Source organism: Athene cunicularia (genome assembly GCF_003259725.1).
Source record: "Athene cunicularia isolate RWA chromosome 1 unlocalized genomic scaffold, athCun1 chr1_part1, whole genome shotgun sequence".
Lineage (NCBI taxonomy): Eukaryota > Metazoa > Chordata > Aves > Strigiformes > Strigidae > Athene > Athene cunicularia.
The window spans coordinates 112,485,019-112,496,455 of record NW_020799091.1 but is presented as its reverse complement, the minus strand read 5'-3'; positions in this window follow the sequence as shown (position 1 = coordinate 112,496,455).

Here is an 11,437-nt window from a genome sequence, read left to right as displayed (position 1 = left end):
GCTGTCACTGACACTCTTAAGAGTGGCAACAATACACTACTCTGAAATCAACCCGTGAAAGGAAGCATTTACAGTTACCAAGTAGGAAAGTATAGGAAGATAGGAAGCATTCATAACCACAAGAGTTTGCATCTAGTTAATTAACCAAATTGTGGTTAACTGTTTAGCCTTCAGCGAGCTTAAGAGCAGTCAAGCTTATAGTCTTCACCAGAGTAGCATGAAAAACTCCAGCATTGCACTGGTAAGCAAATTTAACTGGTAGCTTTGAAATGGGGTACACCTTGATCAAAAAACTCTTAGAGAAGATGGCCAGTCACTGTCTACAGCACACTGATGAGAGTCCTCCTCACAGGTGTCCTCTCCAGGACATTTTTGGCCAGGTCAGCTGAGACTCACCAATCCACACATGCTGGCAACCTAATCCACGCCGGAGACACAGCCTATGTGACTGGCTATCTTATGGGTCAAAGTCTGGATACTTCCCCTTGTTTATTACTACTAACTGCGTACAGTCAAAGCTATATCCTCGATTAAACACAATAATATACAAATTATGGTTCACTCCCTAGAAACAAGTCACAAGGTTGTGAGCTGACATAACAAGGTTACACCACATTACAGAATTTCACCCATGCATGCCACAGTCATTTAAACAGCACCAAGCATCAAAGCATTCATCCTTGTTTCAGTACTAAGAGACTCTTGACCCCAATCATGTTATAGCATTGATCTCATCAGACTTTTATAATCCACATTGTAGTACCTTCTCCTAAACACTGACCCTCACACTTGGGAGGATCTGCTCAAAAATGGAAAATTTAGTTCACTTCCTTCAAGCCCTCTTAAGTGCCTTCAAAACATTTGGTAACAGCATCTGTTTAAATCCAACAGTGCCTAAGCTGCCAGTGCTTGGAGATCAATGCCTACTAAAGCTGAAGTAGTTTTTTGGGTCTTTTTCCTACTTTTACTTGTATGCCCAGGTTGCTTACACTTGTATTATACTGTTTAAAAAAAAAAAAAAAAAAAAAAAAGTCTTTTGGATAACAATTTGGTTTATTCTACATTTTTGTATACAGAAATATGGCCCCCATTCTAGTAGGCAAATATGGCCCCCATTCTAGTAGGCAAAGACTAAGAATTTGTTTTGGTAGTGTATCACAAGGAAATCTTTCCTTACACTGACAGTTTAATTAACACAGTTAATTAACATTTCTTCGTAGACCATAGTCTCCACTGAGATCTTGGATCCAATGAAAAAGTTCCCCTTAATTAAGGCTATCAAAACACCAAAATAAACTTGATTACCCTGGATCCAACTCAGCTTGATCACCAGGAGCACTAACAAACTAAGAATGCAAAAAACTACCACTGTAATCACAGGCACCTTATTTCCACAAGCACTAAGACAGCATAAGCAGAAACTTTTATCAGATCACTAAATACTGGATGCTTACAGCTGCTATGGTTCCCATCCTACACTGGGAAAAGTGTTACACTCCCTTCCTCTTGAAATGGCTACTCACCAGTTTATTAATTAATATAAGCAACTTGCTTTGTGTATTTAGGGACACCTGGTAATACAGTTGTTTATATGATTTATAAATAAAGTCTCTTATGTATGAAAGATCAGGAAATAATCAAAAAATCTGATGAAAGATTAAAAGATTCAGACAAGCTGTTAGAGGTAACTAGATGACAAGTTGTAGATCAAGAAAGGAGAAAGAAATGCATTAATACACTAGAATCTGAGTAGTTCACATTTAAAGTTCTTGATAAAACAACAGGAAAGTCGGTGTATCGATAAGTTCACTATGGTCTCCCCAGCAGTCCAGAAGTTTCATCAGAAAGGAGGATGTGAGATTTTCTAATGACTAGAGGTCATAAGTCACAAAAACTATATACGCTTGTGAAACAGTGCTTTCATCAAGAAATACTCTCAATGTCAAGTGTGCTGTGAAACATCTAAGTCTACTGTTGGTATCACTCTCAACTACAGTTGTATGACATTTAGTTCTTCCTCCCACAAAGCAGCTTCCTCATACAATCAGCATGAAACAACAGCAGCAAGACCTCTACAAAATATTTCAGAAAGCCAGCACAAAGTTACAGTCCACTACTGCAATTTTAGGCACTTATGTTCCCACAGGCCATGATTCCTTGTAGATAAAACACCTGGTGGAGAAAGCCTAGCTTTCATGTCTTAATAGACAGGAGTAGACATGCCCAAATTGTTTCTCTGCAACTCCACAAGATCTGTTAAACCATTTAAACACTGGATTGAATTTCCCCAATAAGAATTCATTGACATAATTTAACCTTAACATGGAAGTGAAATCCATGCTAACCCTTCCACCCAGGAGCAAACCATGCTATTTTTCATAAGGACAACACGAGTTAAGGAGCCACATACATTAGCATAACAAAAATTAGACTGTCTGACCATCTCCACACCAGAAACCAATCATGGTGTTATCTGGTCTGAAGTCTTATTAGGTGTATAGACATAAAACCACATAAATACATATATATTTCTACATCTGTGTTCTTGCATGTCATTGTGGTAGGTTGACCTTGGCTAGCTGCCAGATGCCCACCCAGTTGCTCTCTTACTATCCCTTCCCAAACAGGACAGGGGGAGAAAATAAGATGAGAATGCTCATTGATACAGATAAGGACAGAGAGATCACATACCAATTACTGTCCCAGGCAAAAAGGACTTGACTTGGGGAAAATTAATTTAATTCATTGCCAAACAAAATAGAGTTGGATGGTGTGAAACAATGACAAAAACTAAAATACCTTTCCCACACACCGTTTTTTTCCCCAGCTCAACTTCATTACTTCATTCCCGGCTCCTTTACCTCCTCCCCATTCCCAGACAGTCACAGGGAGATGGAGGGTTGTAGTCAATCTGTAAAAGCTCCTCACACCCTTCCCTGCTCCAGCATGGGCTTGCAGCCCTTCAGGAGAACCTACTTCAGCCTGGGGTCATCCATGGGCCACAGCATGGATATGTGCTCCAGCATGGTCCTCTCCACATGCTGCAGAGGAATACCTACTCCACCATGATCCAAAACTTCCAGGGCCTGCAGGGGAATCTCTGCCCCAGCACCTGGAGCACCTTCTCCCCTCCTCCTTCTCTCACCTTGGGGCTTGCAGTGTTGTTCCTCACACTTTTTCTCCCCTCACTCCTCACTGCCTGTGTGGTGCTTTGTCCCTTCTTAAACGTTATCACAGAGGTTCCACCAGTTTGGCCGAGAGGCTCAGCTGTGTCCTGCAGTGTGGGTCAAGTGAAGCTGGCTGGAACTGAGACATGAGGCAGCCCCAGCCTCTCCTCACAGACTGTCTCTGCAGCCCCATCACCACCAAAACCTTGACATCTACACCCCATACATTCATATATGACACAAAGCAACATCAGCTACAGAAATGAGGACTTAGACAAAGCCACACCAACCAGTCCTGACATCTAAGTTTCAAATCAACTAAAGCCAAATTCTGCTGCCTCAAAGGAGGACAGAAAATTTCACTCTTAAATGCCAATCACCAGAACAACTTTTTGCTGCTGCTGCAACAGCTCCCCGGGTTGCCAGTCTCTTCAAGTAATTCAGGCTGCTGAAGGAAAGAAAGAGAGCTTCCTGTCTTCAGCAACACAACCAGTCCTGCAGCACCTTACCAGCTGTACGAAACAGGAAGAAAAGCTGCTGACACCTAGCCCCATGAACACCTACCACCTCCTGCCGCCTTGCTGCTGGGAACATTCATCCTCTAAGCAGAAACAAGCTCAGAAGAGCATCTGCTAAGACAACATTCTCTTTCTCTTGGCCTCTCTGCACATTCAGCTAAGCTCTGACTGACTCAGCGATGAGGGGAAAAAATAGCATCCTGTCGCCCCAAGTGAAAGGAAACTAGTTTCACTAAGCTTTAAGCAGGCTGTGGCAAAGCTGTCAAAGCAGTCAATAACATCCATGTATCTCAGTACTGCATACCTCTGTGCACCTACTCAGACAAACTTCAAGTCTTCAGAATCACTAAGCTTTGGTACCATCTTCTGCTCCCATGCTAGAGAGTCAGTTTTTCGAGTGGTCTCCTCCACATGATGCAGAGTTGTGCACTGTTCTACCAAGGGGCAGAAGACCCTATGCCTTTAACCAGAAACAAGGAACAAGCATGAGAAACAGCAAAGAACATCTGAGCTCCCTTGCCAGCCAGGTCACAGATTTCTTGTTCGATCCCAAGGAAATAATTTCACTGGTGTATCACTCTCTCAACCTGGAAAGCATAAAATTGAGATGCTTGTAAAGGTGCTGAGATCCATGAACAAGTAAGTGTTACAGTTGCACTGCTTCATGCTCCAATTAGAGTTAGTCATATCTCATGTTTGAGCAGATGCTTATTTAGTCTCAAGGCCAATAACATCTAGCCCTGTTCTAGTAACTTTTCCTTGAGGATCACAAAGATTCCCTGCCTGTGCTAGAGACTGGGACTTGAATCAGCAGCTCAGGTATTTCCAAATCAGATAGCATATTTTTCCATTCAACAGCTCTTAAGTGGTTTTCCTTCCATGACCAAGCTTACAAGCATTCAAATTCAAGTAAACGGTTCTTGTTGAGAAAGTCAAACCAAACAGTGAAAAACACAAAGGGGCAAGTTAAGTAAACTCATTGAAAATGCAAAGGGTAACTGGACATCTGATGGCAGCTGTTCTACCTCTAGTCTTGCAACACTAGCATAGTCACTAACAAACACAGCAGATTACTCCTTGGGCACAATGAAAGATTCCAGAAAATGCAAATTAAGATTAAAGAAGGGCTACATGGATCAAGAAGACAAAGAGTACATCTTGGAAGAGTGTCCTTCAAAACACCAAGCTTTTCCCACAAAAAAGATATCATTAAGCTTGCTTAACTAATGAACTGAGTACACGTGCTCAACACGTGGCAGAGAGAGTCTGTATTTTAGCTAAAATTACTATAGCAATCCACTGAAACGGTCACAATGCCTACTAAAGAAATGAAAGAAAGATCAGAAGTTGTAGACAAAAAAAACACCAACCAAACACCACCAAAAAAATCCCAAGGTGGGGACAGTAGAGATGGACACAACACCGGCTGGAACAAAAACTTCCCTTTAGGTCAGGTTATTAGTACTATTTCAAGTGAAACTGTGTTAAAAATTCGAGCTGTGTTGACAACTGCTGATGGCATGCAGCACCTTTTTAATGGAATGTAGCATCAGCAGCATGGAAAGTACCAATTTCCAAAACAAACTAGGCAGTAGAATTTAGGATGTGGATACAAAACTTTCATGAGGAGATACAGTGCAAAAGGCTACATATCAAACAAGATATAAGAAGCTGCCCTTTTTTCCCCTTTTACAATAATCAATCCACAAAGTTGCAAGCAACTCAGTGACAACAAATCTATATACACCAAAAAACATTTGCAGAAAACGCACTTCGAACCATCCAAGGTATCAGTACAATTTCAGTACCAGTCACTCCCACCTGTCATCATTCCTGACCCAACATCATGTCCATCTCTTGCCAACTACTGGTATTTCCACTAGCCTGAAAGATGAACACAGGGTTTTTTCCTGTGCACGGAGGGACACAATTAAAACCTGTTAAATAAAATCCCATCACTTAACAAAGCAAGGAGGCAGACACAGCTAAAATTAAGTCATCCAAGTGATTACCCTTCTCAGGTACCAGGGTACTCAGTCACACAGCTAATCTGTTCTGATGTGATTAGAAACTGACTTTGAGTAACTCGAGCAAATCCGAAGCTCTCTGAGGACCGGATCCCTTACTGCTCCACCAACTGCTGCAACGCCTGCAGACAGCACTGGCACATTGCTCACAGCAATCTTAGATTTAATTGCTAACCAAACTTGCTAACATACTTGCTGAGCAAACTCATAACTAGCTATAACCTGCAGTAATGCAACCACAAAACCAAAAGAAAAAGCCCATGCTATGTATTTCAAAGCACTGTTTCACAAGAATTTGTCAGTGGTGGTGCCAATTTAAATAGCTCCCATGACCACTTATAACATAATACGCTGAATCTTACCAGATACTAATCCATGTTCAAAACAGCCTTTTTTCCGTTGTTTTCTTTTAAACCAGACCAATGCCCCAACCCAGTATACTGTACACCACCATATTTGTACAACTGAGCAAGGTTAGAAAGTGCTGAGTAGAAACTCTTCATCTGGCTCTTCCCAGGAACGCTTCTTTTGCAAAGTGTTAACGGCCTCCCTTGCAGCATCTCTACATCGCTTCCCCAGCTTACACATATGAAGTAATTTCTAGAGCCATCCCTACCTTCATCCATATCTGTGCTGACTTTGTCAAGCAGCAGGGTATGCAGCATCTCCAGCCAGACATCATCTCAACAACCTCCACACTGAGAGTCAAGCAATCCTACAAGACCTCTATCAGAAAACTTCAAGACATAGTAACCAATCAGATTCTTAAAATTCTGCTGCACATCCAGCTTTATAGAATTTATTACCAAGAGGGAACCTTGTTCACCATCTCTCACTTGCACACACTACAAAAACAAGTTACTGAAAAGCATAACAGATGGCTAGGAGCCAACTGAAGATAAACACCCTCGGCACTGGCCATTTCACCTACCTGGAGTTCACCTGCCATGATGCACCTCCACCTCAAGAAGTGAAAGAAAAGTGTCACCAGCCACCACCCACACAACTGCTGTGCTGTCCAGAGTTTAACTCTCCCTTAAGGATCAGAACCTCAGTCTGATTTTAAGCACTGATGGTAGGGTGTAGCTCATGTTTCAGGTCAAGCTCCCTTAATGCCCCTTAACATTATGTGCATAAAGCATCAGCAAATGTACCACAAAGAATCTTTTCACAGGGCTGGAGGTAAGAGAGTTCATGAGAACAACTAACCTTCCCATTTTCCTTACACACCTTAAGCCAAAACCTAGCAGCAGCACCAACTGGAAAGTGCCAACTCAACAGTCAAATGAAAACGCAGGAGCTGAAAGGCACAGTAGCAAAAGGGAACAATATACAAGGGTTGTGGGCTAACCCTGGTGGGCAGCTCAGCCACAACCCAGCTGCTCACTCAGTCCTCCCAGGAGGACAGGAGAAAGAATCAGAAGCATAAAAGTGAGAAAACTTGTGGGTTGAAATAAGACAGTTTAATAGGGAAAGCAAAAGCTTTCATTCACTGTTTCCCATTGGCAGGCAGGTGTTCAGCCATCTCCAGGAAATCAGGGCACGATCAGGTATAACAGTGACTTGGAAAGACAACCACCACCACTCTGACCAGCCCTCCTCCCTCCTTCTTCCCCCAGCTTTTATTGCTGAGCATGACATACTGTGGTTTGGGACATCCCTCTGGTCAGTTGGGGTCAGCTGTCCTGGCTGTGTCACCTCCCAACTCTTTGTGCACCCCCAGCCTCCTCACTGGTGGGGTGGGGTGAGAAAAGAAAAGGCCTTGGCCCTGCGTAAACCAGTGTAAAACAAGTAACCAATGTCAAACACTGGTGGGTTATCAAGGCTGTTTTTATCACAAATCCAAAACATTGTGGCGAAAGTAGTACCAATATTAAACCTGGTTTATTCAGGACAAGTAACAGAATGGTCCTGCCACTTTAAAAATAAGAGAGATGGGGGGAAAAAAAAAAAAAAAAAAAAATCAGTGGAACTAGGTGAAATCACCTGACTGAAGGGTCATCTTTCAACCAGCTCAGACAGCAAACAATACTAATGTTAACCCTGCCTCATGACGCATACCCATAGCATTTGTGCTATGAGTACAGCTTATTGCCTAGTCCTAGTCTGAGTATGCACTTGCTCTTCTAGGTAACTGCTGTTTTGAGATAACAGTAAATCACTGAAGAGTTCTCCAAGCCTCTTCACTGGCAGCAAAGCCAGTTCAGAACTTCCTGTCCTCTCTTGCCACAGCTTCCTCTTACACAAGACATCAGCATCCTCTACAATTGTGCTAATCACTACAGACCGGCTCACAGTTACCCAGATCAGCAAAGTAATGAAAATAAACAAACCACACACACATAAAAAGAAAAACACAAACCATAAGGGTGTAAACATCTTCATACCTAGACCTTTCAGCTTTCTGATGTATTCCTAGGATATCCTGAGTTAGCATTCAATGTATTTTTTTTTAAAGTGGGGGGTTTTTGCATAAAAGACTGTTTACTTTGTTAATTTATCAGTTAATTATACTTATGTGCTAGAAAGAGCTGTGCATGCCATACATGATCAAACCACATCACACCATATCACACTCAGAGAACTCCCACTATAGGTGCTAATAATAAGCTTTAGATTGATAACTTCATGATGACCTATATAGCACCTCTCTAGCAAAATAATTCTTCAGAAACTATTCAGATTAAAATCTTTCAAGTCAAACAGTACAAGATGTCTGCCTTGTAAAACTAGGTTTCATTTCTTTGGTCCTCCATCTAGACTGAAGATACCCTGTACGGTACACAGGACACTCACTGACTAGACTATTATCAGTCAGGGTAAGTCCACAGACAGTGGGATTGCTGCTTAACGCAATCAACTGCAATTCAGATAACAAGCAAAAGAGCCATGCACATCATTACTTACACAAAGGCAGAGGATTGTTGGGTGGCTGGGGTCAAGAAAAACGTAGTCATTTTACAAGGTGGCACTAAACCACATTTTATCACCAAAATATTGTTACAGGCTTTCTGACATATTTAAGAATTTCTTGCTACTGCAAGCAAGGTGATCTGAGTAGCAGTGCTCAGGTTGAACCCAAGCAGAGAGAAGAGTTTATCCACCTTTTCCCTTTGCAGAACCTTTTTACCACTTCAGGCAAGGAAGTCTTCTTACCTGCAGCACCAATGGGCTCAGCTTAAAAGAGCTAACAGCTTCTGACAGGGTGAATACAGCAATTCTGACTAAACCTGGCACAAACACGAAGTCAGCGTTGCAACCCTGACTTACACTATTATTTTCAGGAAATGTTTCAAGCAGCAACTGAGAGGCACAGGTGAGCTCAACACAGGAGCAGGCACCTGAGCTATTTCACATCTCAACACCCCTCTGCTTGTTGCTGACCTGTGTGTATGCGCACATGTATGTGAGTGCATATAAAAGTGACAGTAGGAGAAAGAAAAAGAGATCAGACTCTGTTGGCATCAAAAAGAATAGTAGAAATATCAGTAATATTATTTCTGGTAATGTCTAGACATTCCTTGAGACTTTCAGAAGCAATCAGGCACCACCCTCATGTTAAACACCGACACTGTATCACTTTAAGTGATGCTTACATGGTTTACACATTCAGGAATGCAAAATAATCAATTTTCTTGATACTCTTTGACTAATTGTTCAAGGCTCACCCACCCATACAAGAGATTATACACAGATTAACTACTTAGGCCACAGATGTCCACAGGATCACAAACAGAACATTTGACAAGGATCCTTCATTCTTATAAGTAAATGAAGCAATGTGGTTTTCAGATGACAGAGCATAAACAAGTAAGATGAACATCTAATCTGCACATGCAGGCGCACACAAGAAAATAAGCTTAAAATCTGTCATCCGTATTTCGCTGCGAAGCAACAGTGACCTGCTTGGCTTGGAAAAGCCAACTGCAATGTTAAACCACGCCTGTACAACACAGTCCCCTAAGTAGTATTTCTGTCTCACTGCAGGTTATTTGCCACAGAAAACAGGTCTGCCATCAAGCATGTGAAGAGGAGCCACAAACCATGGTAAGCTATGCAGCATGTTACCCAGCCACATATCACATCCGAGCAATTGAGCGGCAACTGCCCTCTGAATATGTCACTTATGCCCTTGTCCTTTTACTTGGCAGTTTTTGATTTCTGAACCTCTCGCTAGATGAAAATCCAGCATGAGGAAAGGGAATCAAAAGAGGGTCCTTGAAAAACTGCAGGAACCAGAATGATACACGCAAGCCGAAAGGCAGACTATTTGTTATACAGGACTCCTTACAACCCTAAACTCTAGAGGTCATCTTTTCCCTACCAGTCACCAAATGACTTTGCATATGCAAAAGAGCTGATGAGCCTGCACTCTGGTCACTTATTCCTGTGCAAAGATGTAAACCTTGTGGCAACTCCACACATGGACAAAAAATATAAAAGTGCCTTTTCAAATCAGACAGGCTGATTAAGGATGTGCAGTATAAGCACGGAGAGAAGCAGCCAACATTGGAATAACTTCTGATTTGGAGTTAGAAAAAAAAAAAAATCAACAGTTGTAGGGATAGGAACACAAATGCAGTTCAACACAGACAAGATAGTGATTTCAACACCCCTTTATTCCTTTAAACTGCAATTTCACTTTTAAAATAGTCTCCACCCTGGGGAGGGTCTCTTCTAAAAGAGTATCTTGCAGCTTTGCTTGGTTTTAAGATACTATATTTGGTTACATACCTCAGACTTTGTTGAATGATCTACTACTCCCAGCTACTCATAGCATTACTGTAGTTGTACCTTTTGTTGTGGTCAGGGGAAATATGCTTCCTTCCTTTCTTGTCTCTGTATTTATTTTCAAAGAACTTAGTTTTACTGTAAGCTATGTATATATCATATCTACCTACTTAACTCTAAATATTAAGGCTGTCTCTGAAGATATACAGGAAACCTTAGTGATCACCACTTTTATGTTTATTGCAAAATGCAGTAATCTTAAACAAATCCAAACAATGAAATCTGGAAATAAGTTTTAAGTTTCTTACCAGTCGGCACAGATTAAACCTCTTTCCAGATGGACTTACAGTTTTACACAGTTTTCCAGACATATGAACTGAGAAGGCATCAGGCTTCTTTAATGACTCCTACCGAAATACTTTGCAAAGTTTTACCCACTAAACAAGTATTACCAACCAAAAATGCCATCATTGTCCATGTCTGGTATTGACACACACTGAGCTACCCTGAGAAACGTGTATGACCTTTTCATTTCAGAATGATACATGAAATACAGAACTCTTTCCCCTGTAAAAATATAAGCCACAGCGAAGTTGAGCATTACCCTTGCTGTTTCTACCTCTCCATAGCCTTGTACTTATTCTCCATCTATAGGAGTCATAAGCACTTCAGTACAGCTAAACTGTAATTACTCCTCCACCCAAACACTTCCCCACTGACCAAATCAAAGGTGTTTTCCAAGTCATTTGCCACAGCTCCAGCCTCCCCATTTGTTGGTCACCTCCACGCCGCGCTCTGCCTTTCCTCAGCGAAGCCGACTCGCGTCCTCTGACTCTGAAAACTGGCAAGCGCTGGTACAGAGCTGCCACACCTCATGCCCGTGGCATCCGTGGCACCGCCGGGCCTCGGCCACGCCGGCACCCTGGGGTGCGCAGGCTGCGTGGCAGGGGGGGAGACAGGGACGGGACGGCCACACCGGCCCTTCCCCTCGGGG